This window comes from Bos taurus, chromosome 6 (assembly GCF_002263795.3).
Source record: "Bos taurus isolate L1 Dominette 01449 registration number 42190680 breed Hereford chromosome 6, ARS-UCD2.0, whole genome shotgun sequence".
In the NCBI taxonomy this organism is placed as follows: Eukaryota; Metazoa; Chordata; class Mammalia; order Artiodactyla; family Bovidae; genus Bos; species Bos taurus.
Window position 1 is genome coordinate 11,497,248 of NC_037333.1, and position 21,722 is coordinate 11,518,969.

Consider the following 21,722-nt stretch of genomic DNA (forward strand, 5'->3'; position numbering starts at 1 on the left):
TGGAAAAATCCTTAACAAAGTTCTAGCAAACAGAATCCAACAACATATTTAAAAGATCATACATGCATCAAGACCAAGTGGGCTTTATCCCAGGGATGCAAAGATTCTTCAATATCTGCAAATCAGTCAATGTAATACACCTCATTAACAAATTGAAAAATAAAAACCATATGATTATCTCAATAGATGCAGAGAAATCCTTTGACAAAATTCAACATTCATTTATGATTAAAAAAACCCTCCAGAAAGCAGGAATAAAAGGAACATACCTCAACATAATAAAAGCTATATATGACAAACCCACAGCAAACATTATCCTCAATGGTGAAAAACTGAAAGAATTTCCCCTAAAATCAGGAACAAGACAAGGGTGACCACTCTCACCATTACTATTCATAGTTTTGGAAGCTTTGGCCAGAACAATCAGAGCAGAAAAAGAAATAAAAGGAATCCAGATTCAAAAAGAAGGAGTAAAACTCTCACTCTTTGCAGATGACATGATCCTCTACATAGAAAATCCTAAAGACTCCACCAGAAAATTACTAGAGCTAATCAATGAATATAGCAAAGTTGCAGGATATAAAATCAACACACAGAAATCCCTTGCATTCCTATACACTAATAATGAGAAAATAGAGAAATTAAGGAAACAATTCCATTCACCATTGCAACGGAAAGAATAAAATACTTAGGAATATATCTACCTAAAGAAACAAAAGACCTATATATAGAAAACTATAAAACACTGGTGAAAGAAATCAAAGAGGACACTAATAGATGGAGAAATATACCGTGTTCACGGATCAGAAGAATCAATACAGTGAAAATGAGTATGCTACCCAAAGCAATCTATAGATTCAATGCAATTCCCATCAAGCTACCAACAGTATTCTTCACAGAGCTAGAACAAATAATTTCACAACTTGTATGGAAATACAAAAAACCTCGAATAGCCAAAGCAATCTTGAGAAAGAATGGAACTGGAGGAATCAACCTGCCTGACTTCAGGCTCTACTACAAAGCCACAGTCATCAAGACAGTATGGTACTGGCACAAAGACAGAACTATAGATCAATGGAACAAAACAGAAAGCCCAGAGATAAATCCACACACTTATGGACATTTATCTTAGACAAAGGAGGAAAGAATATACAATGGAGAAAAGACAATCTCTTTAGCAAGTGGTGCTGGGAAAATTGGTCAACCAGTTGTAAAAGAATGAAACTAGAACACTTTCTAACACCATATACAAAAATAAACTCAAAATGGATTAAAGATCTAAACGTAAGACCAGAAACTATAAAACTCCTAGAGGAGAACATAGGCAAAACACTCTCTGACATAAATCACAGCAGGGTCCTCTATGACCTACCCCCCAGAATACTGGAAATAAAAGCAAAAATAAACAAATTTTTTTGGGGGACCTAATTAAAATTAAAAGCTTCTGCACAACAAAGGAAACTATAAGCAAGGTGAAAAGACAGCCTTCAGAATGGGAGAAAATAATAGCAAACAAAGCAATGGACAAAGAATTTATCTCAAAAATATACAAGCAACTCCTGCAGCTCAATTCCAGAAAAATAAATGACCCAATCAAAAAATGGGCCAAAGAACTAAACAGACATTTCTCCAAATAGACATACAGATGGCTAACAAACACATGAAAAGATGCTCAACATCACTCATTATCAGAGAAATGCAAATCAAAACCACAGTGAGGTACCATTTCACGCCAGTCAGAATGGCTGCTATCCAAAAGTCTACAAGCAATAAATTCTAGAGAGGGTGTGGAGAAAAGGGAACCCTCTTACACTGTTGGTGGGAATGCAAACTAGTACAGCCACTATGGAGAACAGTGTGGAAACTCCTTAAAAAACTGGAAATAGAACTGCGATACGACCCAGGAATGCCACTGCTAGGCATACACACTGAGGAAACCAGAATTGAAAGAGACACGTTTACCCCAATGTTCCTCCCAGCACTGTTTATAATAGCCAAGTCATGGAAGCAACCTAGATGTCCATCAGCAGATGAATGGATAAGAAAGCTGTGGTACATACACACAATGGAGTATTACTCAGCCATTGAAAAGAATACATTTGAATTTGTTCTAATGAGGTGGATGAAACTGGAGGCTATTACACAGAGTGATTTAAGCCAGAAAGAAAAACACCAATACAGTACATTAATGCATATATATGGAATTTAGAAAGAAGGTAACGATAACCCTGTATGCAAGACAGCAAAAGAGACACAGATGTATAGAACGGTCTTTTGGACTCTGTGCGAGAGGGCAAGGGTGAGATGATTTGGGCGAATGGCATTGAAACATGTATATTATCATATGTGAAATGAATCACCAGTCCAGGTTCAATGCATGATACAGGGTACTCGGGGCTTGTGCACTGGGATGACCCAGAAGGAGGGGACGCGGAGGGAGGTAGGAGGGAGGCTCAGGATGGGGAACACATGTACACCCGTGGTGGATTCATGTCGATGTATGGCAAAACCAATACAATACTGTAATTAGCCTCCAATTAAAATGAATAAATTTATTTTTTTTAAAAAAAGGTTAACACATGTGCCTGGTAAGTTGTAGACATTCAGTAAATAGACATTAAATAAATTAAAAAATAAAATAAAATGCACTAAATGGCTTATTAAGAACATTCTTTTTGTTTTAGCAACCATAATGAAATAGAGACTCTAAGTGGAAAGCAAAGTCTTATTTCATTCAGGTTGCTATAACAAACGTACTATACATGGAGTGATTTATGAACAACACAAGTTTATTTCTTGCAGTCCTGGAGGCTGAAAGTCTGGGATCAGGGAGACAGCATGGTCAGGTTGTGGTGGGAACTGTCTTCTGGGCTGTAGACAGCCATCTTCTCCTGGTATCCTCATATGGCAGAGCAGAAAAAGAGAGTAAACTCTTGTACAAGGGTGTTAATCCCACTCATGAGGGCTCTATCCTCATGATCTCATCTAATCCTAATTGCCTCCATAAGGCCCTACCTTGGAATACCATGACATGAGGAGAGAGGGTAGGGTTTCAACATGAGTTTGGGGTACACAAACAGCTTGTAATAGAAAGCACTATTTTCCAAAAGGCTATCTTGCAAATAGTTTTAGCACTGCTTGTTGGATATTTGCATACAACTTGGAACTTTTCTTTGGCCAGGCTGCAAATGTAGACAACCCTAGAAAAGTAATGGTGATAAAGCAAGAAACCTCCATGATGAAGTTTGCTACAGCTAAGCCGCTTCAGTCGTATCCGACTCTGTTCGACCCCAGAGACAGCAGCCCACCAGGCTCCCCTGTCCCTGGGATTCTCCAGGCAAGAACACTGGAGTGGGTTGCCATTTCCTTCTCCAATGCATGAAAGTGAAAAGTACAAGTGAAGTCGCTCAGTCGTGTCTGACTCTTAGCGACCCCATGGACTGCAGCCCACCAGGCTCCTCCATCCATGGGATTTTCCAGGCAAGAGTACTGGAGTGGGGTGCCATTGCCTTCTCCAATAATGAAGTTTAGTAAGAAAAATATAGTTATTCTTTAAAAATCAAGCTTCTCACAATTGTTGCTTTGAACCAACTGCAATTACTGTTCCTACACAGTCCATCTAAAGCCCTTATTAGGGGAAGTGGCTCAGACGTATGTGTTGTTATAAAGTATTCTAGGATGATAAATAATGTCAATCAGTGACTGACGGGATGTGATGCATTCAAGGTTAAAGGGGGAAAAACTGCAAGTTTGGAGGTTTGCATTTATTTTTAGAGAAGTGAAGTGAAGTGAAGTTGCTCAGTAGTGTCTAACTCTTTGCAACCCCATGGACTGTAGCCTACTGGGCTCCTCCATCCATGGGATTTTCCAGGCAAGAGTACTGGAGTGGGTTGCCATTTCCTTCTCCCGAGGACCCAGGGATCAAACCCGTGTCTCCCGCATTGTAGGCAGACACTTTACCATCTGAGCCACAAGGGAAGCCCTGTAACATGCTGGGAACATTTTTAGAGAAGAGTATTAAACAGTGGCCTTTCTGCAATATTATGAGAATTGGTTCCCTCTTCCTGCCTCCCTCATTTTCCACACAAACAAATCTGAATCCTTTAGAAGATACTTCAGAATTCTCAGCTGTAAGTAGAAAGATAGCTTTCAAAAATTCTTGTAAAAAAAACAAAAATAAAAAACCCCTGTTTATGCAGGGAATAGTCTGAGAAGAAATCTCTAGGAATTACCAAGTGAATGAAATCAAGGTTCACAGTGCTGTGTACTGTGAGCCATACACATAAAAGATTTCTCATTAAAGCAAAAAGGAGTTCAAATATAAAAATATTAGATAAATTGGTTGTTTTTTAAATACATGCAGCAAAGTATGTTTTTTCAGTTTCTTTGAGTGATTTATATGCATATATATTTTACAGTGATTTTAATAGAATTAGAAAACACAAATATTTGGCTAGATATAGAGAATTATCCAACAATTACTGTTGACTAAAACTGGAATAGAGCCTGGGTAGCTCAGTTGGTAGAGCATCAGACTTTTAATCTGAGGGTTCAGGGTTCAAGTCCCTATCCATACACTATGGTTCTGCGTTTTAGGACTTCCGTGGTGGCTCAGTGCTAAAGAATCCACCTGCCAATTCAGAAGACTTCAGTTCGACCTCTGGATCTGGAAGAACCCCTGGAGAAGGAAATGACAGGCTACAGTCCATGGGGTCACAAAAGAGTCAGACACAACTTAGTGACTAAACAACAATACTGGAATAGCTTCTTTTATGAGGTAGCCTCATGAGACTTAACAACTAAAAAATAAGAAAAAGAACCCATTGGACTCATATTGAGTATATTTGACCAATGTTGGCAATAGTGCAGTGGGTGGGAGATTAAAAAAATAAGTAACCTTTAAAGAGAATTCTATTCATAGCAGCACTTCACAGCAGCCAAATGGTGGAAACAATCCACTTGTCCATCAACTGACGAATGACCAAACAAATGTGGTATAGCCATAGAGTGAAACATTTTCAACTATAAAAAGGAATGAAGCATTGACACATGCTACAATAGGGATAAACCTTAAAAACAGTTTCATTTAAACAGTTAAATGAAAGAAGCCAGACACAAAAGGTCACCTATTATATGATTCCATATACATGAAATATACAGAATAGGTAAATCCATAGAGGCAGAAAGCAAATTGATGGTTCCAAGGTCTAGAGAGACAGGGGCTGGGACTGAACTATTAAATGCATATGGGATTTTCTTTGGGGATGATGAAAATGTTTTGGAGCTAGATAGAGGTAGTGATTACACAACACTGTGAATGGACTAAATGTGGGTAACTTGTATGTCCTAAAATTATTAATTTCATGTTATGTTAATTTTACCTGAATTATTTTTCTTTTTTTTTGTTGGGGGGGGCGGGAGAGGGAGGTCACACCACACAGGATGCAGAACTACCTCCCAGACCAGAAATCAAAGCCTTGCCCCTAGCAGTGAAACTACCGGACCGCCAGGGAAGTCCTCAATTCCTAAAAATGCAAAAAGTTATAAATATGAGGGTAGTCTGGTATCACTGGGGTGGAAATTAACAGCCCTGGGAAACAGAATTGAAAACTTAGAAAAATTCAGTTACACATAAAAAACAATCCATTTCTATGATTCTATAACAATTTGTAAATTAAAATTCTGAATTAAATTTACGATTATTGTTGTCATATTATATGGAACTAATAGATTAAGTAAATTATGTCTAAAGTTGTTGCTGTTGTTCAGTTGCTAAGCCGTGTCTGACTCTTTTGTGACCCCATGGACTGTAGCCTCCAGGCTCCTCTGTCCAGGGGATTTTCCAGGCAAGAGTACTGGAGTGGGTTGCCATTTCTTTCTCCAGGGAACCTTCCCAACCCAGGGATCAAACCTGCATCTCCTGTGTCGGCAGTCGGGTTCTTTATCACTGAGCCACCAGGGAAGACTTAATTCTAAAATTACTCCATTGATTTGAAACAGAGTAATTTATGTACCCAAGGTTTTGACAAAGTACTAGTGGATGAGAACTAGGATACAGTCCTATATTCCTTTCAGATTAAATACATATTTTTATAAGTTTCTCAAATCTGTTGAGGGTCAGATGAGTTGATAAGCCAGCTAATCATATATTACAAGGAGTTACAGTAAATGACTTGAATAAACTGATATCTAAAAATGATTCACTCTTTGCTTTCAAACTTGTTATGATTACTTTCAGCATCTTTAAGTCTGAACTAAAATGTTCTTTCAACTGCTTTATTGTGGGATGACTCAGAGCCTAGCTTGGAAGCTGCAGAAAAACAACTTAGAAAAGCAAACTTGCCATTAAAGATCAAAGAGATGTCTGTAATTATTTCATTTGTGCAGAGCATTCTCTTGCCATGTCATTTACTATGCATGTGCTCTCATGGAATTTACGTTCCAGGAGAATGCATGTTGATCTCAACATTGATCTCTATTTATTAGAATGTTTCCCCTGGGAACCCTGTACCTTATAAGTTGGTAGGACTTCACTGCCAGGGAAAGTTTATGAAACAGAGGGATGAGCTCCTCCTTCAGAGTCCAAGACCTGAGTTTGAGTACCAGCCCCATAATTATAATCTGTGGGACCTGTATGAGTTCCTATTCCTACCACAATAATTAACAAGACTAAATTCACAAGATTGTCAAAGGGACTCAATTAGATGATACATATGAAAAAATAATTTATAAATTTTAAAATTATATATAAATATATTTACATATGTACATTATAAATACATTTATAAAATATGTACATAATGTATACATATATGTATATATGCATATGACTTGTACATATTATATAATATGCAATATGTATATATTATATGTGTATATATGTATAAAATATGTTATATGATATATAATATGTATATATATTATATATATACCCTTGTGTATATGTAGAGAGAGAATATATGTATATATAGTTCTGTATACATGCCTCTTTTATAGAATTATTACATTGCATTTGGACCATTTCATCTCCCTTATGAGTCTCATGGAATCTGGTAAGTGGTAGGCATTCATTAAAGTTTGAATGAATGAATGATTCACAAGCAACATCAAAAACTATGTGAATTTTATCTTTAAAATATTCAGTGTTACCTTTATTCTACATGGTCTGTCTGTTGCCTACCATTGTTTCTTCAAAAAAGGGATTTTTTAACATAATTTTTAAAATATATGTAAAGATGCTATTTACATAGCACAGAATATCAATACTCAAAATAAATGTACAAAACATGTGCAACATTTCCACATAGAAAATTATAAATCTTGCATGTAAATTTTAAAAGACCTACAAAAATGAAATGCTGTAATAATATATTGGAGGAGTCAATATGATAAAGAAGTTAACTTCCCCAGATTAATTTATAAAATCAATTCAGTCCCAATCAGAATCTCAACAGGTTCTTTGTTTTCTTCTGTGGAGCTAGACAAGCTGATTCAAAAATTTATATGAAAACACAAAAGCTTAAGAACAATAAAAGCTCAAACAACTCAAGTAAAAAAAAGTCAAAGACCTCAACAGACATCTCACCAAAGAAAATATACAGATGACAAATAAGCATGAGAAAGATACTCCACATCACATGTCATTACAGTAAAGCAAACTGAAACAAGATATCACTGCACACAAATTAGAATGACCAAAATCCAGAACACAGACAACATCAAGTGACGGTGAGAATGTGGACAACAGTAATTCTCTCTATGTATTCTTAGTGGGATTGCAAAATGATACAGCCACTTTGGAAGAGTTTGATGGTTTCTTACAAAACACACTCTTTCCATACAATTCAGTGTTCCTTCTCCTCAGAAGGAACCTATTTACTGAAAGGGGTGAAAAACTTTGTGTCCACACCTAAACCTGTATGTGGATATTTATAGCAGCTTTATTCACAATTGCAAGACCTAAAAGCAACCTCCTTCAACAGGTGAATGAATAAAGTTTGGTATATCCAGACAATAGAATATTATTCAGTGTTAAAGAGAAATAATCAGTCGCAAGCCATAAAAAGACATGGAAAAATGTTAAATGCTTACTACCAAGCTAAAGAAGCCAATCTGAGAATGCTACATACTGTACGATTTCAACTATATCATATTCTTGAAAAGCAAAACTGTGGAGATGATAAAAAGATCAGTTGTTGCCAGTGGGGAAAAGGGAAGGAAGAGGTGAATAGACAGAACACAGAGAATTTTTAAGGCAGTGAAAATGCTTTGAATGATATAATAATGATGATTATATGTCAATATACATTTGCCTAAATCCCATGGAATGTACAACACCAAAAGTGAACCCTAAGTAAATAATGGACTTGGGATGATTATGGTGAGTCACTTTAAGGTCATCCTTAGTAAAACAAACAAACAAAAAATTACCTTTCTGCTGAGTGATGTTGATAATGCGAGAGGCTATGCATGTATAGGGGTAAAGAATATATGAAGAATCTCAGTATTTTCCTCTCAATATTTTTGTAAACCTAAAACTTCTCTAAAAAAAAAGTCTCAAAAAAAAAAGGAAAAGAGAAAGAGCCAAAGCACTCTTGAAGGAAAATAAGGTGGGACTTGTTTTACCAAAATCAAAACATTATAAAGTTGAAATAATTAAGGCAGTGTTTTGTTGGCATAAGGATAGAAAAATAGACCCATGTAACGGTACAGAGAGACTATAAATATACTCACCTGATTTATGCCAAATTAGCTCTAAAACACAGTGAGTAAAGGATGGACTTTTCCATAAATGGTGCTAGTTTAATTGGATACCCACCATCCATGAGGTATGGGTGAAAAATGAATATGGATGTGTGAGGCATGGGTAAAAAAATGAATTTTACCCATATCTCTCACATAAACAACAATTCTAGATAGAGAATAGATCTAGATAAGAAAAGAGTTATACAGTTTGATAAGGTAATACAAAGTCATATATCACAACCTTGAGCCAGGTAGCTCATTTTTTACACAAGAAGCAAAAAGCTCTAAGAATAAGGGGGAGATATGATCATTAAACCACCTTACTATGTAAAAATTGTGCTCACCAAAAGATAGCATTAGGAAAGTTAAAATACAAGTCCAAAAAATGAGAAAAATATTGCTATACATATGACTGAGAAGGAGCATATAAGCAGGATAAACAAAACATACTTAGAAAAATCATAACAGAGAAATACACAACCCAAAAGAAAAATGGGCAAAAGACATATCCAAATGACCAATAAATCGATGAAAAAGTGTGGTACAGAACTAGTCATTGGGAAAATTAAAGCATAATTACATACTACTGCATATCCACTGCTGCTGCTGCTGCTGCTGCTAAGTCACTTCAGTCATGTCCGACTCTGGGCGACCCCATAGACGGCAGCCCATCAGGCTTCCCCGTCCCTGGGATTCTCCAGGCAAGAACACTGGAGTGGGTAGCCATTTCCTCCCCCAATGCATGAAAGTGAAACGTGAAAGTGAAGTCGCTCAGCCGTGTCTGACTCTTAGTGACCCCATGGACTGTAGCCCACCAGGCTCCTCCATCCATGGGATTTTCCAGGCAAGAATACTGGAGTGAGGTGCCATTGCCTTCTCCACATACCCACTACAATGGCTAAAATTAAAGGACTTTCTGTATCAAGATATGCAAAAACATGAAACAACTGGAATTCTCATGTTCTGTTGGTTAGTGTTCAACTGTTGTCAAGAATTTGGAAATCTATTAAATAGTATTCTCTAAAACTGAATAATATACATACCCTATAAGATAGCAACCCTAATACCAGGATATCCCTTAGAGAAGTGCTTACACATGTATCTCAAGAGACATGTAGAAGAATTCTCAGCATTAGTTGTAACAGCCAAAAACTGTAAACAAGCAATTGCCATCAATAATGAAATTGATAGATAAATCGTGATAATGTGTCCAGTGTAACAAAAAACAGCAATAACAAAGAATAAAATACTGCTATTCATAACAGCATGAATGAATCTTTGAGACATAATGTTGTACGAAATAAACCAGGCACAAAAATACATATTTGATAATTCTATTTATATGAATTATGAATTTTAATCAAACCAAACTGTAATGGAGGAGGGAAATGATAGAAATTGGGAGTGCATTAGACGTAGGTCTTCTGTGGTGCTGGCAACTTTTTATTTCTTGATCTGGAAGGTGGAGTTCTACATTCACATTTTGTGCACTTTTTGATGAATGGATATTTTAAATTAAAAACTCAAAACCACAGAAGACAATATTTTTTGTAGAAAAGCTTGACAACCACAATACAGCATTGGGACAGCTATGAGTTAAGTTCAGGCATGTACAAAAAGTGAGATTACTAAACATCCAGATAAAATCCTATCTGAGAAGGAATGTGTTCCTGGTTTAGCAAAGAAGAAAAAAAAAGAAAAAACTACGTCTGACTAATCTATTTAAATTTCCAAAACCACTGAAAAATTTCCACATCAAAGGCTGGAAAAAAATATTTCCACCATGACTAGAGGTTGAGAGCACATTTGTCATGGGTAAGAAATTGGCTCAGAAAAAGGAGGAAAATAAAGGGGAAGAACAAATTGTACTCTCTGGATGAGTTTATAAAAGAACCTGTGCAATGTGGCATTTTTATAAGTAATCTTAATGGGAGTAAACAACAGTCTTTACATTTATTTTCACGTAACTTGTTTACCATAGTCTGCCTTCATTGTCTTTCATCTTTTCCTCAGAAATCTTTCTGCATTGCTCTTTTTGTTTCTTTACATAGTCATTAGTTTATTTCGTAATATTTACTGGGGGCTTTTGTACAGATTTATTGTGTGCAGATATCATGCTGGGCACTGAAAGTGTTGGTTGCTCAGTCGAGTCCAACTCTTTGCGACCCCAGAGACTGAAGCCCACGAGGCTCCTCTGTCCGTGGGATTCTCCAGGCAAGAATACTGGAGATGCCTTCTCCAGGGGATCTTCTTGACCCAGGGATTGAACATGGATCTCCCACATGGCAGACAGATTCAATATCATATGAGGGAATGCCCCTCTTATTCATTAGTTTGTTTCATAGTATTTACTGGGGGTTTCTGTACAGATTTATTGTGTGCCGATATCATGCTGGGCCCTAAAGTTTCAGTGATAAATAAGTAAGCCAGAAAATGCCCTTGCTGATTTTATATTCTACTAGAGGACACAGGTAATAATCAAGCAAGTAAATAAATAAGCAAGATAATTGCAGATTAAAATAACTGTTTTGAAGAAAATTAAAATGCTATGGAATACTATTAAAGTAATAAGGGACAGATTAAATGTAATTTAATCTGGGGTAAGAGCTACCTCAGAAACAGTATTTAGCAAAAGCCCATCTGAGGAGGGGAATTTCTATCTAAACCTTTAGGGATGAATCTATTCATGTATTTAACTTAGTAAATGCATACTGAATACCTGCTGTGTGACAGGCACCATTCTAGGCACTGGGAAATCAACAAGGAATGAGAAAGACAAAGATGCAACCTTTATGGTGTTAAAATTGAAGCCTGCAAAGAGTTTCACAGTGATGCAGCAAGGACTACAAATAAATATGGATGGGAAAAACCTTGATGGGCTAATTAAATTTTTAAAAGACTACAGTATCAGTAACATGTTAAATTATCCAGAGAGTGGCTTGCAATGGATTTGAAGAGCAGGCAGAGACCAGAGCATGTGTGATTCTCTAGGTCATGGAAAGAAGTCTGCTTTATATTCTTAGAATAATTAGAAGTCATTGGTGGATTTTAAGAAGACAAATGGCATGATTAGACTCCAAGTCATACTATACAGCTTTGTAGGGAATGATCTGAAGGGAATAATAGTATACATTTTAAAAAAAGGAAGTATCTATATTTAAGGCAAAAAAGGTATAGTGATCTGATCTGATATAGGAAAGTGGAGACGAAGAGAAGTAAACAAATTTGGAGAATAATTTGGGGACACAATCAATAGCATTTTCTGGTAGATTGGTATTGCAATAAAAAGAAAGAAATAACAAGTTATTCTTTGCTTCTAGAAGAGACAACTAGATGGATTTTGACGTTATTTGCTAAAGTGGCAAAGAAAGAGAGAAGTTTAAACAAGAGATTTAGAATGGAAAACCCACGTATTTCTGCTTCCTAAAATAGGTTATGTTTGAAAAGTGTAGGAAGCATCCAATTTTGATTTAAATAAGTAGTTTGAAATACAAGTCAAGAGCTCAGGGATAAATATAAACATTTCAAGGTCATCAGAATAAAAAATGAATTAGTATCTATGTCAAATGATTACTTAGAAAAAGTATGTTTAAGATGCAAAGAAGATCTAGGTGGGTCTGTCTGGGCATTTAAAGGTCTAATAGAGGAGAAGTAGCCAGTAGAGGAAACAATGATGATACCATTAAGTTAAAATATCAATACCAGTCAGGAAGCAGAAGCCAAAGGAAAAGGGTGAGTGAAAAGAAGAAAAAGTAATTATCTATCAATGGCAAATTGAGCAAGATGCAGACAGTCGTATGTTATTGTTGACCCAGCTAAGATTTCAGTGGAATGCTGGGCACAGACTGGTGGGTATGGAAATCTAGTAACAGTAGGTTTCAGTGAAAATGGAAGGGGAAGAAATGAAACAGCACAATGATCCATTGAGAGTGACAGTGAAGAAGAAGTTACAGGTGGCTTGAAGAGGGGAGATAGCCAAGTCTTATCTTGAAGTGGAAACATGATCCCACTAGAAGAAAAAGGCAGAGTCAATGAGCGGTATTGAGTGGAAGTTTGAGATTTTAGATCACAGAGCCATGGGATCTTTCCCTAGCAAAGTTTTCCAACTGAAGTTCAATTACAAAAGCAAATGGCAGAATTCTGCAAGGTAATTGAAATGGAAGAACACAGGGCCAAGGGGTTGAAGAAAAATTGCAACAAAGTTATTAGAATGAAGAGAGAAAGTAGGTGGAATAGGAGGGGAAAAAATGAAACTTGGAGTGGACCACTAAAACATGTGAGTAGGGGTTAGAATCTTGATGTGCTTGGAGAATTCTGGCAATAGAGGTACTTGAATAAATGTTCTAGAAAAATAGTGATTCGGGTGATTCGGTTATTGAGAACCAAGATTTCTGAAGTGGTATATTTTCTGAAAAGATCCTGTATAAAAGAGGCTGCCCAAGAGAAATAAAAAGAAATTTAAAGATGAGAAGACCAAAGAAAGAACCAAAAATCTGTATCATTTTGGATGATTTATTTACGTGGTTCTGAAGTCACAAAGAAATACACAGGATTAAGGAATCTAGATTCTTGAATAAAAGGGCTTGAATAAGTAGGTAAATATACAGCTATGACAAAAAATATGGAAGAGGGATATTATGGAAGTGCCACGAGCCTCAAAAGTAGTAGTGGGCATCTGCAGGAAAGAAAAGAATGAAGAGCTGGTACAGGAAATAAAAACCAAAGAAAACAACAACCCAATCTTTTTGTCATTGAAAAATTAATCAACAGTCAATCCGAGAAAGAAATGGAAATTTTTATTCAAGTCAACCTGAGGATTATAACCTGAGAGACAGTTCTCAGAAAGCTCTGAGAACTGTTTTGGTGAGGCAAGTGGGGAAGCTAGTATACTGTGATTTTGGCAAAGGAGGCGTGTGCATTCAAGCACACATCTCAGCAGACGGTTGCTGTTACTGGTTTTGGTGCTTTTGTAATTATGGAAAGAGCAAGAAACTGGGTTCATAAAATTTTCTCCCGAAAATTTCAAAGTATCTGAGGGCCAGTTCTGCAAGTTTTCCCAGGGCACAAAGGGCCTCATATTGACCCTCACCCTCAGTTCCTTTCAGGGTTTATCTATCATACATTAGTGCCTGTAGTAGCTAACGGCTTGATTTTTGTAGAGCTAGATGATGGGCAACAGTCTTCATTTTATAATCCTTTCCCTTTTCAGTCTTAATTTCAAAAAAGGTTTGGGAGGCATTTTGTGACTGATTGATCTTATAGACTATATGTTTAGTTAATCGTTTCAAATCATCATTACTTTTTAAAAAATTTTTAATTGGTGGAAAATTGCCTTACAATGTTATTTCCTGCCATACAACAATGCCAATCAGTCAGATTATACATATATCCCCTCCTTCTTGAGCCTCCCCTCCCCCGATCCCACCCTTCTAGGTCAGCACAGAGGGCCAGGCTGGGCTCCCTGGGTTACAGAGCCACTTATCACTAACTAGCTATTTTACACATTGGAGTGCACATATGTCAATGTTATTTTCTCAGTTCATCCCACCCTCACCTTCCCCCACTGTGGCTAGAAGTCCATTCTCTACTAGGCTCATCAATGCCATTTTTCTAGATTCCATATGCGTTAATATACAATACTTGTTTTTCTTTCTTTGTCATCATTAATTTTATCTGAGGCTCCATCACACATTTAGTAATGCAAGAAACAATAATCTTGTAAAACAGGCAGAATACAAGTAAGGCAGCTAGTAACACTGATAAGATCATAAGTGTTTAACCTAAGAACTTCCATCAGGTACAGCGCAGTATCTGCCTAGGTCTTCTGCCCAGTCTTTTCTGCACCAATCGCTATCTCTAAGGGAAGAGCTATATTGGCACTGTACATAAAGTTCACAAAAGATGTATGCACCTACAAAGTGAGTGTTGGGTCATCACAACCCCTTACAGGATTTAAGGAATGTTATCATCTCAGGAGTTATATGGCTGGTGCCAGAAAGAGAAAAATTGATCCTTACGGTTGAGCATGTATTTTTGCCATTGGGAAGGTCTAGTTAATACATAATGCAGATGCATAATCACACTGGAGGGGAGGGAGGAAGCCCAAATGGCAAAGAAAAATTTTATGTTCAAGTTCTTATCTTGCCTTAAAATTTGAATTTTCATTATATCTTCTTATACCTCATTTAATCAGTGTGAGAAAGAACAAGCAGCTTTTACTTGAGAGGGCCACATTAAAGCTAACAGCTATTAAGGCACAGGCAGTTTTCACCAACACAAGAATCTAAGAGAATGTTCCCAGAAGAACTGAAACATATAGAGTAGTATTCTGTTCAAGAACAAGGCCTCTAAAGGGAAATAGGTTGGGAGTGAGAGGATCAAATTAAGTGCTGGACAGAATGGTACAAAGGTGAGAGTTTTTGTGAAGATGAGTATTCTTGTAATCAAATTTTTAGTTATGATAGAGCTAAACAGGGATATGACATATGACAGCATTGATTCAACTCTTGGAGGAAGAAGGGCAACCAAAACTATTAATCTGGTACAAAAGCACTACCCTTGATGGTATGGAAGCTTGTTAGATAGGTATCCCACAAGACTTGGACTAATAAGACCATGCATAGTCAATGGCCCCCAAGTCTAGGGACAGTGTGATGCCAGCACGGGATGGTAGCAGCTTCCCAGGACCTTGAACCATATAGTGTTGCATCAGCTTCCAACTTTTCTCAGGTCCCACTTCCTTCAGTGAAACTGTCCTCCCACCCCTCCAGACCACAGTGTCTGAACTCGTATGGCACTTACTATTAATACCTATACCATTTATCAGATTATTTAACTATATATCAACTAAGTCTACGACCTGTTTCATACCCATGTAATTTATTGTTTCATGGTATTTAGTAAGTATTTAGTAAGCATGTAGTAAGCTCATAGAATGCAGATACTACATTTTACCCTTCGGGTGCGCCTCTCTCAAATTGCAATCTCAAGTCTATACACAGTAATTCTAGTTTTCTGCAACTCCACTCAGTCTTTGCCCAGTTCTCTTAGCAGAGAAAATTTAATCTTATTGACTCCAGATAGGAGTTTATAGGTTTGCTAAAAACATACAAATGGTATCTATAATGTATGTTCACCTGTCTTGGAATACTGGGTGAAAAGATTATGCTTTAAAACTTGAAAGCATAATTTAAAACAAATTAAGCATTACCTCATACAGCTAATAAAGGAGCGCTTCTTGGAAGGATATTCAGGCCAATCATTCATTCACCAGATATTCAATATAAGCTGCTGCTAAGTCGCTTCAGTCGTGTCCGACTCTGTGCGACCCCATAGACAGCAGCCCACCAGGCTCCCCCGTCCCTGGAATTCTCCAGGGAAGAACACTGGAGTGGGTTGCCATTTCCTTCTCCAATGCAGGAAAGGGAAAAGTGAAAGTGAAGTCGCTCAGTCGTGTCCGACTCTTCGCGACCCCATGGTCTGCAGCCTACCAGGCCCCTCCGTCCATGGGATTTTCCAGGCAAGAGTACTGGAGTGGGGTGCCATTGCCTTCTCCATCAATATAAGCTATTGATTTCAAAACCTATAATGGATATAAGTAGGAGAAAAAACTTGATGAGACACAATTGCTTAGGTCAGAAAGGTTTCAATGTATTAACATAAAGTATTTACTATAAATAGACATTTTTGTGTACATATTTGTAACAATGATGGATATATAAAATGATATTCATATACACTAGAAAGGAAGGAGAGAGAGTAAAGAGGACATGGAGGGAAGAAGTAATTGAAAGCAAGCCCTCAGTTTTTGAGGACGGTGTGGAAGAGAAACCACACCTTTCCATACGACCACCACAGCACTGTCATTGGCCAGTGGCCAGACTCAGGAGAAACATATGGAAAATAATGTACCTGGTATTCTTATGTTCTAAAGGCAGGTACTTTCAGTACCAGTGGCAGTAATCAGTTTTCACATGGAATGTGGGTATAAGTCACAGTATGGGAGGCAGCTACAATCAATGGGTTATTGAAACTTATTCTCAATAAAACATTACCTTCACAGTACAAATGAACCAGTGTTTGAGAAAAGAACCTGCTAGCTAAAACATGTATAAAAGTGGTAGGCCTCAGGTATGATTCTTTAAAAAAATACAAACTAAAAATTCAGGCTTTGTCTAAATTATGATAGTCACATTTAAAATTATTATTGTTCATTTATTCATACAACAAAAACTACTAGAATTCTACTATGCATTAAGCACCCAGGAAATCTTAAAATATTTGTTGATACCGATTACATTTCCAAGTAAGTTATTCCAATGCAAAAACAAAACTATTTAAACGTTCCACCTGCTCTTTAATATTCCAAAATTATTCTCTTACCGAAGTACATAAACAATACTATCTGACTTCAAAATAACAAATATGCAGTTTTACAGAAAAATAAATGTAAGGACTTGTCAAAACTTATTTTAAAATACACGGCAAAGAAAACACAAAATTATCACAGTTTTAGTAGAACTAGGATAGTCTGTGAAAGACGTCTGTTCCTTGGTTTATATGATGTCATTTGGAGATTAAACATGTGTTTTAACAAACATAGAAAAACTAACGACCATGGAATAAAAACTTGAAGAGCCATGAATAAACTAACAGTAACCAAAACAAGCCAGTTACAAAGTATGCCTTATTCAATTAAATTTCAGAAAAACTAGTATACACATACTGCAAATTTAAGATGCCCCAAGGAATTAGTAACTTGTATAACTAAACCATACATAGTTGATTTTTGTTAGGAACTCTAGCATTACCACAATTTGTAGTCAATATATATGCCTTTGAATGAATCTTCTCAATTTTGCTTTCTCTCTCAGGTAAATGAACCAAGATATTAGTCAAGTAACTATCTTAAAAATAATTTACAAATGGTAATCAGATTTGGTCTTTAAAGGAAAACATCAACACAGAAAACATGTGGATTGGTATCTATTAACCTGAGATATGTGTAATCTCATAGAAAGAACTATTTTAATTAATTTTCTAAGGTTTAATTATCACTTAATCTGTATATAGGGCTTCCCTGGTTACTCAGACAGTACAGAATCTGCCTGCAATGCAGGAGACCTGGGTTCAGTCCCTGGGTTGGGAAGATCCCGTGGAAAAGGGAATGGCTACCCACTCCAGTATTCCTGCCTAGAAAACTGCATTAACTGTGTATATGTCCTAAGCTAAAATGAATTTGATAGAAAATAATAGACAGATGGGTGGGTTGAAAAACATACAGTAAAGGTTATCTCTAATATATAACTGATAATACATATATATGCATAAATAATATACACACATACAGAAATCTTAACCAAGAGAAACTGTAATAACATTTTTAATGCATCATAATACTTTTTACAAAATAATTTGAATTAATTTATTTTTGGCTGTGCTGGGACTTTGTTGCTGTGCAGGAGCTAGTCTCGAGTTGAGGTGCATATGGGCTCCTCACTGTGGTGGCTTCTCGTGTTGCAGAGCATGGGCTCTAGAGCACACAGGCTTCAGCAGTTTCAACACGTGGGCCTCAAAACTGTGGCTCCCACGCTCCAGAGCACAGGCTCAATAGTTGTGGTGCACAGGCTTAGTTTCTCCACGCAAAGTGATCTTTCTAGATCAGGGAAGGAACCCGTGTCTCCTGCACTGGCAAGTGGATTCTTTATCACTAAGCCACTGAGAAGCCCAAAGCATCATAATACTTTGGCACATTTATTTAGTGGTTCCCCCAAGTTTGAACTTAGACTAAATTTGCGTTTTGATTTGGTGTTCAGACTTCTTCCTGTTTGCTAAGAATAAACATATCCATATTCACCAGAATAAAGAAATGTATATTAAATGTGAGAAAGAAAACTGGCCATACTTAAAGAGAGAGGAAAGAGCTATAGGTCTTCCAAGTTGAACCAGTATGAAGGATGCCTTGCAAACGTTCTATGGAATGGATTTTCATTTCCATTACTTCCATGCTCAAATTTAAAAGAAAGAAAATTTGAAAGCAAGGAAAAAATCTCAGCCACTATTGTGAATTTAAATTTCCATAGGAAGAATAATGAGTAAAACTTCAAGAAAATATGCAGATTTTATCTGATAATTAGGTAAATTCCATCTAGAACTAAGTGACACACCAAAGATAAACTGTGATAGACCCTGTCAGGTACTGTCAGAGATGGGTTCTCTCTCTGTTTTTGCAATACTAAGACAAAATTAACTGCCTAAACTACAGCTGGTCTGCTGGGATATGAAGGGCAAAGGCAGAGGAGTGCTCACTCCCTTCACAGCCTCACCTGTACTCTACATGGATTTAGCAACTGTCCCAAGAAATAGTACTAATTGTAAACGCTTTTTACAATTAAACACTCTAAGTTTCCACTCCCTGTTATTATATTAGTTTTCTAGGTCTGCAATAACAAAATACTGCAGAATGAGTGGCTTAAACAACAGAAATGCATTTTTTCACAGTACAGCAAGCTAGAAGTTCAAAACTGAGGTGTCAGCACGTTTCATTTCTTCTGAGGCCTCTCTCCGGGGCTGGCAGGTGGCCCCCTTCTCTCTCTGTTCTCACTTGGTCTCTCTTCTGTTCTGGAGCATGCTTGCTGTCTTTCCATCATGTCCACATTTATTCTTGTTATAAGGACATTAGTCAAACTGGATTGGGACCCACCCTGCTGACCTTATTTTAACTTAATGACCTTTTAAAAGACCCTATTTCCGAATAGATTCACATTCTAAGATACTACAGTTCAATCATGCTATGCTATGCTATGCTATGCTAAGTCACTTCAGTCGTGTCCGACTCTGTGTGACTCCATAGACGGTAGCCCACCAGGCTCCCCCGTCCCTGGGATTCTCCAGGCAAGGACACTGGAGTGGGTTGCCATTTCCTTCTCCAATGCATGAAAGTGAAAAGTGAAAGTGAAGTTGCCTGGTCATGTCCGACTCTTAGCGACCCCATGGACTGCAGCCTACCAGGCCCCTCCGTCCATGGGATTTTCCAGGCAAGAGTACTGGAGTGGGGTGCCATTGCCTTCTCACAGTTCAATCATAACAGTTGTTATTAGTGTTATTATCACAATTATTATACTAGTCTGTTCTAAAACATCACTTTACTTAATCTTCATAGCTATACTAAAAGGTAGGTATTTCATCTCCATTTAACAAAAGGTTTCAAGACCTTGATTATGATGTCCTAAACAAAAAGTTTAGAACAAAAAGTTCTCTAAAATTAAGTTTCTTCTGGAAAGTAAGTGCCATGAAAAGTTCTAATGTGACCTGTTTTCCTATCATCATTTTTCCAGCCTAATACTAGAAAATTCCAACTTGCAGCTAGAGATAATGCTCTTTAGCCAGGCAGAGCACCCACACACAAATAAACAGAAATTGTTGGCCTAACAAAATTCTTTAACTCTTAGTTCCAAATTCTTTCCCCTCTGCTCAGAAGAATTCTAAGTTTTGATCCTGGATAGTTGGTGAGCCCTTGTCTTTTCATCACAGGACCTCCTACATCAGCATCTGGGCTTTCATGTTTGGGAAAGAAAAACGTTGGCTTCTTTTGTCACATTATGTTTTTACAAACTCAAAATCTTCTACATGATGTCACTGTTTTCTTGCTCCCAAACAGCATATTGTAGAATAATATTTTTAATTATTCCCTCACAATTACATACAGAGATAATACATCTGGTATATTTTTTGTATTTTTCCAAAAGAGTGTCACTATGTATGTGAGACCAAAACACTCATACTTGTTTAAAAGCGGAGTGTGGTTTCTATGGTAACAACTTTGGGGAAGGAGAGCAGCAGCTACAGATTTTTTTTAACAGTGCTTTTTCTTTAAAACATGAACCAGATATTCAAATACATCATAAGCTATCCAATTAGGTTCAGTAAATACACTCTGGGACCCTAATCTATGGCCTCTGTATTTGGCAGTGCTTTTATTTTACTTAGAGTAAGCTTTTGTCAGGGGTTCCAGCTTTTTCTCAAATCCATAGGGATCTCTCTTCAGGACTCTGTATCCCATTATCCTATCACACCACACAGATGTCTTTTTCCTTGTTTCTCTTTGCACTCTATTTCATTCCCCTCTCTTTTCTCTAGCGAATAAATACTTTCTTGCACATGCTCAGGCAAAAATCTAATGAGTTGTTTTGCTCCTATATAGAAGCATTTATATGTAACCAAAACTTGTTAAAGGAAACATATCGAAAGTTATGACTAAGATGGTATATGTCATCCTCTAACATTCGTTTATGTTTCTTTCCGAGGAATATAGACATATTGTAAGAATCTGTGATGATTTAAGTTGGCTAGAGACGTTGGCTTCTTTTGTCACATTATGTTTTTACAAACTCAGAATCTGCTAAATGATGTCATTGTTTTCTTGCTCCCAAATGGCATATTGTAGAATAATATTTTTAATTATTCCCTCACAATTACATACAGAGATAATATATCTGGTATATTTTTTGTATTTTTCCAAATGAGTGATGTTTTAGCAAGTAATATCATTTTTCTATTATATTAAAAAACGGAGAAAAACAGTTTCAAAATGAAAGTCAGTTCCACAATTTAATAATAATTTAGGAAATTTATGCCCATGTTACTCATTCCATTCTTCCACCATATTATCAACTGTATCTTTGGCCACCTGATGTGAAGAGATGACTCATTAGAAAAGATCCTGATGCTGGGAAAGATTGAGGGCAAAAGAAGGTGGCAACAGAGGATGAGATGGTTGGATGGCATCACTGACTCAATGAACACGAGTTTAGACTGGCACTCTGCAGTCCATAGGGTTGCAAAGAGTCAGACATGACTTAGCAACTGAAAAACAACAATCTTTTGATTTGACTATATGAAGACAGCAGTGTTGTAGCCTTAGGCAGCTTTCTGAATCTGCCCTACAACATGAAATTAGTGGTCCTGGTGGCCTTTTC

The 21,722-nt window shown here is 36.9% G+C and overlaps 1 non-coding gene and 1 pseudogene across 1 annotated transcript; one reads left to right on the forward strand and one right to left on the reverse strand.

Annotated features, from left to right (window-relative positions):
• LOC100138193 (large ribosomal subunit protein eL19-like) overlaps nucleotides 1-21,722 on the reverse strand; it is an 86,959-nt pseudogene that overhangs the window by 49,651 nt on the left and 15,586 nt on the right.
• TRNAK-UUU (transfer RNA lysine (anticodon UUU)) lies at nucleotides 4,505-4,577 on the forward strand. The gene has a single exon. It is a non-coding gene; the product is annotated as a tRNA-Lys (tRNA).